Raw genomic sequence first — 12,486 nt, 5'->3', positions numbered from 1 at the left:
TAAAGGTCTGACACCGTAATGCTTAAGACCAGATTAGTTTTAAATTCTATTACTATTAAATTTAATAAAAGTTGGTGGAATAATGTCGAGGAAAACAATAGTAATAAAGGTGGAATCCGAAGTAAATTTTTTGGCTCGTCTCTTAGTAGTAGGTTAAGTAACTGCAAAGCAATGAGCTATAACATCTAATACTACTAGTTTTGTGAGGCCTCACATCAAAGTGAATCTGAATTTATACTTTGAGCGGCAAATGGGTGGAAAGTAGGGGTAAGAGGGCAACATTGGAAGAAAACAATTCACTGATAGGGGGTGGGCCGCCTACAAGCACAACCACCTCCTCAGTGGCCCCTACTCCTCCTCTTCTACTAGCAAAAATGTCACGCCCCAAAACCCACCCTAGACGTGACCGGTATCCGACGTCATGAACAACATCGGAAGAACCTAAATGATGCAATAATAACACTTGAACCCACCAGGTTCAACATCCGCCTCCAATAGTTTAACAAAATAAATGCAAACAGATCATGAATATAAGAGTTAAATTAGCGAAAGACTTTATAATTTAAATAATTCAACCAAAGCATGATTGTTACACCACATACTTTCGTACGTTCGGTTTCTTTGTGATTTGGTCGCCATAGACTTGGAGGACGGGATTATCTTTAAGGTTATACGAGACTAGACATGCCCATCTCGAGTATATGAGAGTTTAAGTTCATGTTTAGTATGTGTTGGAAGGATTAGAGGTTAAGCGAATTGGAGAATATAAGTTTCATCGAAGTTATGTTATTACCGCTTTGAGAACTAACAGTACAAAAATTTATATTATTGTTATTAGGTTGGATAAATTATAATTTGATTTTATCAATATCTTAATAATTATATTTTTATAAAAAAATGTGTATGTTTTAATTTTATAAGATACCTATGATTTATTAATATTTTAATAGTAGTATCTTATGATAAAAACAAAATCTTTAATTCTTCAACTTTTCCACGTGTTCACGTGACATTGTTTTGGATATATATACATATTAGTGTATCAAATAATATTTTGGATAAGGTTGAAACTTGGCAGCAAAATATTAAGTCCCTTTTTCCAAATATAATACTCCACTGCCTACGCCATTATGCAATATATATGTATACGTATGTAGAGGTGGACTTTGGGAGGAAAATAACATTTATTACTCAATATTTTGAGAGAAATTGTATAACATTTTCGTTCATATTCAAGCAACAAGAAGTTGCTGAAGTTTTTTTTATCGTTCTTTTGTAATTGAGAAAGCATTCTTGGTCTCTTTCCTAAAAAAAAAAAAAAATTACAACATAGCAGCCCCTCGTGTTCTAAGCTAACGTTCCAACATGAAAATGGGGGTTTTGCCGACGGAAAGAGCTGCTCCAAGATCAAGCATAGTTATGCACCTCCGTTGATTTCATGATTATAATTTCGGTCCCCTCCGAATCGTAGCAATTTCGGGATTACTTTGTGTTGAAGTTGAAGCTTTCTTCTAGTTGAAGTATCCTAAGATTAAAGCTGTTCTTGTGTGATTGAGGTAAGATTACATCTTTTCTATATGTTCTTGAGTTAGTTTGGTCATTAGTCAACTTGTAAGATAAAGGAATTGTGGAAGACAAGTTAGGATACCTACTAGAGCTCTTGTTAGTTTTGTGGGCCGATTTGGAATATGATCTTGAGTCATTAAGGCTGGATTTTATAAAATAGGTTGGGGTTGATGTTGTTGTTAAGTTGTTGTTCTTGAATTTGGTGGAAGAAAGTGTATAAAAACATCGTATACCAAGCGTATATTGGGCTGTTTTGGCTTATATCTTTGGAAGTTGATGTTTTGAGTTTAAAGACGCTTATATGAGGTTGTTGTTGATGTTATACTTGTTGTGCAGCTCTGGTTGTTGTTATTGTTGTGAATATGTGGAGTTGGAGGAAGTCAATGTTATAGGGGAGATGCTGCCCAAATTTATATAGACAAATTACTAACGTTGAGATTCTACTAAGTCTCTTTATGGTGTTAATCATGGACCTAAATGTAGATTGAATTGTATTGTGGACTGCTTTTGAAAGCATTGGGGAGACAAGGAGATTCAGGTATGTGAAGCTAACCGTTCTTTCTTTTTGGCATGATCTATGTGAGACAAACAGACGACGAATGTATAAACTCCAAAGAAACTCCTACTCTTAGAGACACTAGGATGGTTAATGTTCTTGATTTCCAGAAGCTATTTCATTGTGTCTTGATACGTGTCTATGATTCCAGAAGTCCTATTTTGATATAATCCATAATGACATTCGAGGGGTACTTGACATGACTATTGTCTTTGATTCTCAAGTGTTGTTAGTTCATTCTAATTATTCTATTGAGTCTCAGATTATGATTTAGTTTGCATATGGTTGCTCACTACTCTGCTCGTGCATGCCGTAATGTATCTTTCACCGAGTCCCGGGCCGGGTATGTTTTCGTGCACAGTTTCACTTCATTGTTCACCGAGTCCCTCACTAGAGGGTCGGGTACGGTATATATATATATATATATGATGTGATTATGGCGCCGAGTATGATGTATGATGGCTTTATTCACCGAGTCCCATAATGGGCCGGGTATGGTATATGATATAGACATGCATGATTCTCATCTCATAAGGCACATGTACATTGGTATCTTGATTGCTATACTTGTCTCCTGTAATCTTTATTTCAGTCATGATCTTCTTTATTGTATTTCATGCTTTATATACTCAGTACATATCTCGTACTGACCCCCTTTCTTCGGGGGGCTGCGTTTCATGCCCGCAGGTACAGACACTCAGTCCGGTGATCCTCCAGATTAGGACTTCTGCTCAGCTGTTTGGAGAACTCCATTGTCCGGAGCCTAGATATTCTGGTACAGATCTTCTCATATAGACTTATATATATTCAGGGGTACGGCGGGGCCCTGTCCCGTCATATTTCACTCTTATAACTCTTAGAGGTCTGTAAACATATGTAGGTTGTATATGGGTTATGCTCAGCCGTGTCGATATGATTTGTTCTGGATATTCCCGTATGTAGTGGCAGCCTTGTCGGCTTGCATATTATGTCGTGCTTTGGTTAGCTGTGACTCCTCAGGAGACAGGTTATTATGATATATGGCGTTATGAATCTTTCGGTTGCTTTTACAAGTCTCCATACTGTCCTTAGTTTCAGTCTGACTATATTTAGCAGGTACGTATACGAGTGTCCAGTTCGGGCACTAGTCATGGCCCATGGGGTTGGGTCGTGACAAAAGTGGTATCAGAGCAGTTCATCCTCGGAGTGTCTACAGACCGTGTCTAGTAGAGTCTTGTTTATCGGTGTGTTGTGCACCACATCTATAAACAGGAAGCTACAGGACATTTGGGATGTTACCTTTCCTTCTTACTCTAGATCGTGCGATAGAGCCAAGAGGTAGGAAAAGATATCTCTTATATACTAACCTTTGGTTTCAGCAGGAGAGTGGTGTCGACAAGAGAAGGTAAATAATGCTACTGGAGTTACAGAGGCTAATATTTCATTGAGGTTACGTTATCAGAATTTGTATATACAGAATGGCAAACCGGTCATCAGCAGGGTAAGTTATTGTAAGTATAGTAAGAAAATGGATTGAATGTATATATATTGATGATAAGTTCAGTTATAAAGTGTAAACAGAAGAAGCTGAAGGAATCAGTAAAGAGATAGGTAAGCAGGGTATATGTCAGATACGGTATGAATGTTGCAGGTATGATTGAGACCTGCAGTTAAAGATTGAAAGGGAAAGTAAATAGGAAAGTATAACAGGTATAGTTTAAGTTGGACATACGAGGTAAGTTCATCATTTTCCTACGGTTGTTGATATTGGGAGCCCTGTGTAGCTATGATATGATATGATATATACGTATATATGTTGGCCCTGTGAGGCATTGTTGGTATTTCCTGCGTGCAGGTTTTGGGATAGTGAGAAATACAGAGGAAACTCTGCCAAAATTTTCCTAGAAATAAAAAGAGAATGAGATATAAGTTCGTAATATTCTTGAAAGGTCGTGTCAATAGTAATGATAGGATTTGACTAAGTGGTGAGTACAGCTGACTTCGAGAAATAAGTTAACTGTTGAATTGATGGTAATAGTAATTATGAGGTCGATAGCGATATGGTAAAAAGAAATGCTACGATAATTAGGAAGGGCTTGTGATACTAAGAGATGATTTAGAAAAGGTTGGCAAATCTCAATAGAGTGTTATATTGAGGTATCGATTGAATTGATAAGCAGGGGTAAATTACGACGAGCTAATAGTTAAAAGAAGTAATAGTATGATTGAGACAAGAGTGCAGAGGAGGAAGAATTGTGACGAATGTGGATGTATTGATAAGATAGCTTGTGAGGTATTAAGGATAAGATTGATCAGAAAGGGTAAAAGGTTAAGTATGCCGACCTCGCAGAGTGTAATTAAACCATAGTAAGAATCGTGAATAAGGTTAAGAAGTGTTACACTATAGGATTGATTACGAACAGGATATTATGTGAATATGATAAGGATTGTTATGGAAATGAGTAAAGCCTAGTGAGGAAGTGACTAAAAGATATGACATGATCTATGTGGCTAAAGTATAAAGGCGAGCTATAGAACGAATAAGAAAGACTTATAAAGCTCCTCTATAGGGAAAGTTCAGAATAAAGATTATGTGATAACGGAAATGATAGCGAGCACAAGAGAAGAAGGAGTTAATTGAAAGAAGACGAAAGCGAGATAACAGTGCAGTAATAGGTTATGACATGTATAGTTGAGAATACGAGTAATATAAGCGATGGAACTGTGAAAGACCAAACTATAGGAAGATGAGCAACGAGGTAGAACGAGTGCTAGAAAATGACTGGGATAAGAACAAATAGGGATGAACATATTACGTTTTGAAAATGAGAAAGGGATTATGCATAAGTAGTGTTTTCCGAAGGATACAAAGATAGCATGAGATCCCTCGTGCACAGAATGGAAGATGGACATAGACTGGAGAAACGGTAAGGGAATTCTAAAGGAAGCACTCAAGATAGACGTAATTAACTGACTGTGGGTATAAAACGAAAGGGAAATATATAGCCACGAACTTAAAGGTGTAGTACGACGACAAGGTGATAAGATAAAACGTCATTAAGATGAACCCAATATAATTTTGAGTAAGTTAGAAGTCGGTGATGGGTACACAACAAGGATAAAAGAGTATAAGGCATAAAGGAGTACTGCATGTATATGACTTCACCTCAAAAAAAAAAAAAACAATGAAATCCTTAAAGGACAAGGACTGTAGGTTTAAGGAACAAAAGATGTATTGTAAATTTATTAGAGGAAACATATGATACAGGTTGGGATAAAGATAATGTTATAAGAGAGCTTTTGACACTTATCATCAGAATATAAGTGCTACCTAATTGAGAATTTGGAACGACTACAAGTACTAATTAATTATTGATTGGACTAAGTGGAATATGGCTTTGGACGAGTTGCTACATTGGTTAGATTATTCGATTACAGATTTTCAGATGAGATTTTGTACTATACATAGAAAGGTTCTCGTCGCTTCGAGATTTGTTAAGGTTTCGTACGTGGATAATCAAAGTTATAAATTATAAAGAAAAGACATGGATATGGTACAGTATATCAACTGAATTGGAAAAAGGATCAGATGAATTTGAGGTTAGAAATAGGGACATAAAGCAGAATATAAACAGATAATGGTATAAGTACACCCTTAAGAGGGGAAGCGGGTGAGAGAAATGCAAGTGTAAGATGGAAACAATTGACACTGCAATATATTTGATATGGATGCTTAAACTTCAAGTGAGATCCCTTGCTGAAACAAGTTAGTAAGATCTGAAAGCTAGCAATAAATGAATAGAAGTCAGGATGGTATTTGAGAGCAGATCACTAAAGGAAAAAAAAAGAGTAGAAATCCTAATACAAGTACGAAAGCTAAGATTATGTTTGGAAGGAATTATGGGATAGTAAATCGAAAGGGATATGTTTACTAAAGCTCCTTGCCTGGTAATTGGTTGATCTTATGACTGAGTTGTGTTATGTGTTACAGTTCAGGTTATTTATCTTGGGACTTACCCGAATGGTTATGGGACAAGATTTTTTTTTATTACTGATATGACAGAAAGTGAGAGATGTAGAAAGGAAGAGATTTAGACTATGATAATGAAAAATGAGATAAGGTTGATCAACGAAACAAAAGAACGATAGGTGATGAATGTCTAAATATGTGTTATGTGTGTGATAAGAGAAAGAAAAACATGTTAGAGGCAGAAAATGAAAGGTAGAAGTGAGGAAAATAAAAGGTATGTCTACTAGAGCAGTTACCCGAAGAACAGAGTACGAGAGAGAATCAAACTTTGTTGATATCCCAGTACTAAGCGAGAATGTTAATAGATGTTATGAAATGATTTGGGTTTCAGATCGTATTATAAGTAATGTGTGACTAATTAGATTACGAGGAGGGGTATGGGATTATTTGTTGAGTAAGGTATCTTATGCATTAAGAGTGACTTTAGGTACAACATCTCTCCAAAGGATTCCAAAGGGACCACATATTACCCTGTTACTAATGTATTGAAATAGCAGAGGACAATGCACCTATGACAGTGTGAACCAATCGGAGAAGAGTATAGAATGATTGACGTTAAACCTTAAGTTATAGTTTTACCAAAAGGAAGTCAATAGTATTCTGGAATATGCTTTGGACTATTGTATTATGAACGAAATCATCGGAGACATAAGGATGAGATAATACAAGATATGGGCCGTAGAACAGAAGAGGGACGGAAAGTCAAACATGGTAGTTGTACAACGATAAGGTAGATTAGGAGATGGAGTTAAAGGATGGGCATATGATGGAAGAGCGCTATTAACCTTAAGATGATGATAGGTGCGGTACAAAGAAGATTACCCATATCAGTGCGGATTCAATATGTGGATACAAGTAGTAACCAAAAAGGGTACTCTTACAAGGCCTATTGCGGGGCATGATTATCATAGAATTTAAAACCCCTTAAGATGATAAATCATGTGAGTATTATGGCTTCTATTCAGGCGTAAGATAAATGAGAATGAGACGGTATCCCCATACAACAATGGAAACATGTTTGTAGTCCCTCCTTAGGTGGTGTATATGCATAGTGTGTCTAAAGATGGTATAGTCAGGCACGACTACTGAAGTATATATGTTTTGGGTGTAAAGTTAAGTAGAGCGATGGTGCGATTAAACATAACATGTTGGTAGGAAGAGTATGTACAGGGCATAATTCAATAAGGAGGTGTATTAAGGAATGGAATAAGGGATAGAATGCAAGACTAGTTTAACATTCGAGGACGAATGTTCCCAAGGGGGGAAGGATGTTACACCTCGTACTTTCGTACATTCAGTTTCTTTGTGATTTGGTCGCCATAGACTTGGAGGACGGGATTATCTTTAAGGTTATATGAGACTAGACATGCCCATCTCGAGTATATGAGAGTTTAAGTTCATGTTTAGTATGTGTTGGAAGGATTAGAGGTTAAGCGAATCGGAGAATATAAGTTTCATCGAAGTTATGTTATTACCGCTTTGAGAACTAACAGTACAAAAATTTATATTATTGTTATTAGTTTGGATAAATTATAATTTGATTTTATCAATATCTTAATAATTATATTTTTATAAAAAAATGTGTATGTTTTAATTTTATAAGATACCTATGATTTATTAATATTTTAATAGTAGTATCTTATGATAAAAACAAAATCTTTAATTCTTCAACTTTTCCACGTGTTCACGTGACATTGTTTTGGATATATATACATATTAGTATATCAAATAATATTTTGGATAAGGTTGAAACTTGGCAGCAAAATATTAAGTCCCTTTTTCCAAATATAATACTCCACTGCCTACGCCATTATGCAATATATATGTATACGTATGTAGAGGTGGACTTTGGGAGGAAAATAACATTTATTACTCAATATTTTGAGAGAAATTGTATAACATTTTCGTTCATATTCAAGCAACAAGAAGTTGCTGAAGTTTTTTTTTATCGTTCTTTTGTAATTGAGAAAGCATTCTTGGTCTCTTTCCTAAAAAAAAAAAAAAAACAAATACAACATAGCAGCCCCTCGTGTTCTAAGCTAACGTTCCAACAAGAAAATGGGGGTTTTTCCGACGGAAAGAGCTGCTCCAAGATCAAGCATAGTTATGCTCCTCCGTCGATTTCATGATTATAATTTCGGTCCCCTCCGAATCGTAGCAATTTCGGGATTACTTTGTGTTGAAGTTGAAGCTTTCTTCTAGTTGAAGTATCCTAAGATTAAAGTTGTTCTTGTGTGATTGAGGTAATATTACATCTTTTCTATATGTTCTTGAGTTAGTTTGGTCATTAGTCAACTTGTAAGATAAAGGAATTGTGGAAGACAAGTTAGGATACCTACTAGAGCTCTTGTTAGTTTTGTGGGCCGATTTGGAATATGATCTTGAGTCATTAAGGCTGGATTTTATAAAATAGGTTGAGGTTGATGTTGTTGTTAAGTTGTTGTTCTTGAATTTGGTAGAAGAAAGTGTATAAAAACATCGTATACCAAGCGTATATTGGGCTGTTTTGGCTTATATCTTTGGAAGTTGATGTTTTGAGTTTAAAGACGCTTATATGAGGTTGTTGTTGATGTTATACTTGTTGTGCAGCTCTGGTTGTTGTTATTGTTGTGAATATGTGGAGTTGGAGGAAGTCAATGTTATAGGGGAGATGCTGCCCAAATTTATATAGACAAATTACTAACGTTGAGATTCTACTAAGTCTCTTTATGGTGTTAATCATGGACCTAAATGTAGATTGAATTGTATTGTGGACTGCTTTTGAAAGCATTGGGGAGACAAGGAGATTCAGGTATGTGAAGCTAACCGTTCTTTCTTTTTGGCATGATCTATGTGAGACAAACAGACGACGAATGTATAAACTCCAAAGAAACTCCTACTCTTAGAGACACTAGGATGGTTAATGTTCTTGATTTCCAGAAGCTATTTCATTGTGTCTTGATACGTGTCTATGATTCCAGAAGTCCTATTTTGATATAATCCATAATGACATTCGAGGGGTACTTGACATGACTGTTGTCTTTGATTCTCAAGTGTTGTTAGTTCATTCTAATTATTCTATTGAGTCTCAGATTATGATTTAGTTTGCATATGGTTGCTCACTACTCTGCTCGTGCATGCCGTAATGTATCTTTCACCGAGTCCCGGGCCAGGTATGTTTTCGTGCACAGTTTCACTTCATTGTTCACCGAGTCCCTCACTAGAGGGTCGGGTACGGTATATATATATATATATATATATATATATATATATATATGTATATGATGTGATTGTGGCGCCGAGTATGATATATGATGGCTTTATTCACCGAGTCCCATAATGGGCCGGGTATGGTATATGATATAGACATGCATGATTCTCATCTCATAAGGCACAAGTACATTGGTATCTTGATTGCTATACTTGTCTCCTGTAATCTTTATTTCACTCATGATCTTCTTTATTGTATTTCATGCTTTATATACTCAGTACATATCTCGTACTGACCCCCTTTCTTCGGGGGGCTGCGTTTCATGCCCGCAGGTACAAACACTCAGTCCGATGATCCTCCAGATTAGGACTTCTGCTCAGCTGTATGGAGAACTCCATTGTCCGGAGCCTAGATATTCTGGTACAGATCTTCTGATATAGACTTATATATATTCAGGGGTACGGCGGGGCCCTGTCCCGTCATATTTCACTCTTATAACTCTTAGAGGTCTGTAAACATATGTAGGTTGTATATGGGTTATGCTCAGCCGTGTCGATATGATTTGTTCTGGATATTCCCGTATGTAGTGGCAGCCTTGTCGGCTTGCATATTATGTCGTGCTTTGGTTAGCTGTGACTCCTCAGGAGACAGGTTATTATGATATATGGAGTTATGAATCTTTCGGTTGCTTTTACAAGTCTCCATACTGTCCTTAGTTTCAGTCTGACTATATTTAGCAGGTACGTATACGAGTGTCCAGTTCTGGCACTAGTCATGACCCATGGGGTTGGGTCGTGACAATGATAGTGTGCCTGAAAGAGTTAAACAACAACTCTTCTTCTATCGACATTCGAATGTATACTAAGCAGCCCGGAAACTAACATAAATAAATGGAATTAAATAAGTAGGGTGTCCCACGAATGAATGTGTGGGCTCACCCAATCAGCAGCAACTGCAAGTCCTTCCTAAACGCCTGGAGTATCAATAACCTGCTCTTCACCGTTACCTTACATACCATTAAAAACAACAATGGTATGCCTGAGTACTTCGTACTCAGTGAGTGCCTCGAGGACAATGAGTAATAAGAAAATAGAGTACATAATACATAAAGAAATTAGTCTTGCCAGTCAGGTGAGAGCGATGTAAGAACAGTTATTCAGTTTATGTATCTCAATAATAAGTATCAAAACCCATTTATAAAGCCTCTTGTCAAGTTACAACTTCAAATATGCCTTTTTAATCAATTATGATAGTCATCAACAATTCCATAAGAGAAAAAGAATGTCACACATGCCAATACAGGCCCAAGAATCAAGCATATCACGCATAGCACACCACACCGGAACATATAATTCTCGGTGGCTATCCTTCCTCCCGAATAGCTAGGCATAAATCACACCGGACTATATAGTACGTGGTGGCTATCCTTCCTCCCGAATAGCTAGGTATAAATCACACCCCGGGTAGCGAACCCAATGGTGGCCACTCTTCCTCCCGAATGGCTAGGCAATGATACACTAGGATCTATAGTGGCTACCCTTCCTCCCGAGTAGCTAGGCCAAACATAACAAAAAAGTTCATAGCATCAAAGTTGATTCATAATTTGTCTCGAGTAGTCACACCATCAAATAGCATTAAAGCTTATTATGCCATTATGAAAATTCATAATTTCATAGATAATCATGAAAATGTTTCCACTGCTTTAAACAAGATTCATTTGTCTTAATTTCTTTGTAAAGTCATCCATACCAACAATTAACCATCATCAGTAATCATCTCTTATAGAAGAAAATGATTATGATTCCATATATGTATATAGAGGATAATACAATCAAGGTTTAATGTGGGCTTGTCCCCTCACGCACACCAGCCACAAGCAAAGACATAAATTAGGATTATGCATGAAGAGTTCAACTTTTTATTCAATAAAGAACCTTTGAAAAAGAAAACATATATCCATAATAAGGTTTTTAAAAGAGAGACATACCTTAGTGTGTTAAACAAAGTTTAACAATTCACTTACCTAGTGAAGAACACCCAAACCCTAGCTTGAATTACTTTAGGAAGAATTATGTTGCAAACCCTAGGTTTTAGTCACAAGAATCATGTTAAGAATCATGGGTTTATTGTTAGGATTGATAATCAATGATTAAGATGTTCTTACCTTAGTGTTGGAGCCCTAGAGAGATGTTTTCGTCCTTAGGGTTTTTTAGAGTGAAAAGAATGGAAAAAAAACTAAAATTTTGCAACTTATATAATTTCAGCCCGGCAGACACAAAGGACGGAGCATCGATCAGAACGACGGAGCATCGAACAGATCGACGGAGCGTCGAACAGATCGACGGAGCATCGATCTGCTCCGTCAAAGTCATGAAATTTCTAGTGAGCAACTTTCTTTTCCTCACAATCGACGGTGCAAAGGATGGAGCGTCGAACAAAACGACGGTACAAAGGACGACCGTCAAACCTCCTTTTGGTGAAACTGTAGAGACTTTTCATTTTGACCATCTCCTATTGGGTCTTTAGCCTAAAGTCATGCACTTAACCCAACACATAAGGTTCCAAAGGATTCGTACAATAATTTCGCATTCTATACGGATTTACGGGATGTTACATTATCCCCCCCTAAAGATTCATTCGTCCTCGAATGAGAATAATAGATTAGAAAAGAATTCACTAAACCACAAGTTGCTTCGAACAAACAGAATGATTCATCCATGAGTAATTTAAAACGCTAGCTCATACTTGCCATTGGAAACAAGTGGGGATATCTCTTCTTCATGTCTTCCTCCACTTCCCAAGTAGCTTCCTCAGTATTATGGTTTCGCCACAACACTTTAACTGATGCCACATCCTTCGTCCTCGACCTTCTAACTTGACGATCTAGAATCTGAACCGGCTTTCCTTCATAGGTTAACCCTCCATTAATTTCAATCTCTTCATGGTTCAACACACGGGAAGGATCAGGTTTGTACAACCTCAACATCGAAACGTGAAACACAGGATGCACCATGGCCATATCAGATAGTAACTTCATCTCACAAGCCACAGTCCCAATTTTCCTAACAATCTCATAAGGGCCAATAATACGAGGACTAAGTTTTCCCTTTTTACCAAACCGCATTACTCCCTTCATTGGCAATACTTTCAAGAACACTTTGTCAC

General features: G+C 36.9%; 2 long non-coding RNA genes across 3 annotated transcripts; both read left to right on the top strand.

Moving 5' to 3' along the window:
• The first annotated feature begins 976 nt into the window (after positions 1-976).
• LOC132619160 (uncharacterized) lies at positions 977-3,156 on the top strand. Its single transcript, XR_009574587.1, has 2 exons — positions 977-2,104; positions 2,810-3,156. It is a non-coding gene; the product is annotated as an uncharacterized LOC132619160 (long non-coding RNA).
• Positions 3,157-7,898: 4,742 nt separating this feature from the next.
• Positions 7,899-10,018, top strand: LOC132619161 (uncharacterized). 2 transcript variants are annotated; one of them, XR_009574589.1, is made up of 2 exons: positions 7,899-8,922; positions 9,654-10,018. It is a non-coding gene; the product is annotated as an uncharacterized LOC132619161 (long non-coding RNA). The 2 variants fall into 2 exon arrangements; XR_009574590.1 differs by having other exon boundaries at positions 7,899-9,283.
• Positions 10,019-12,486: the final 2,468 nt, after the last annotated feature.

The sequence above is a fragment of the Lycium barbarum genome, chromosome 11 (genome assembly GCF_019175385.1).
Source record: "Lycium barbarum isolate Lr01 chromosome 11, ASM1917538v2, whole genome shotgun sequence".
NCBI classification, from domain to species: Eukaryota; Viridiplantae; Streptophyta; class Magnoliopsida; order Solanales; family Solanaceae; genus Lycium; species Lycium barbarum.
Note: the sequence above shows the minus strand (reverse complement) of the source record. Positions and strands in the feature narration are given on the sequence as shown.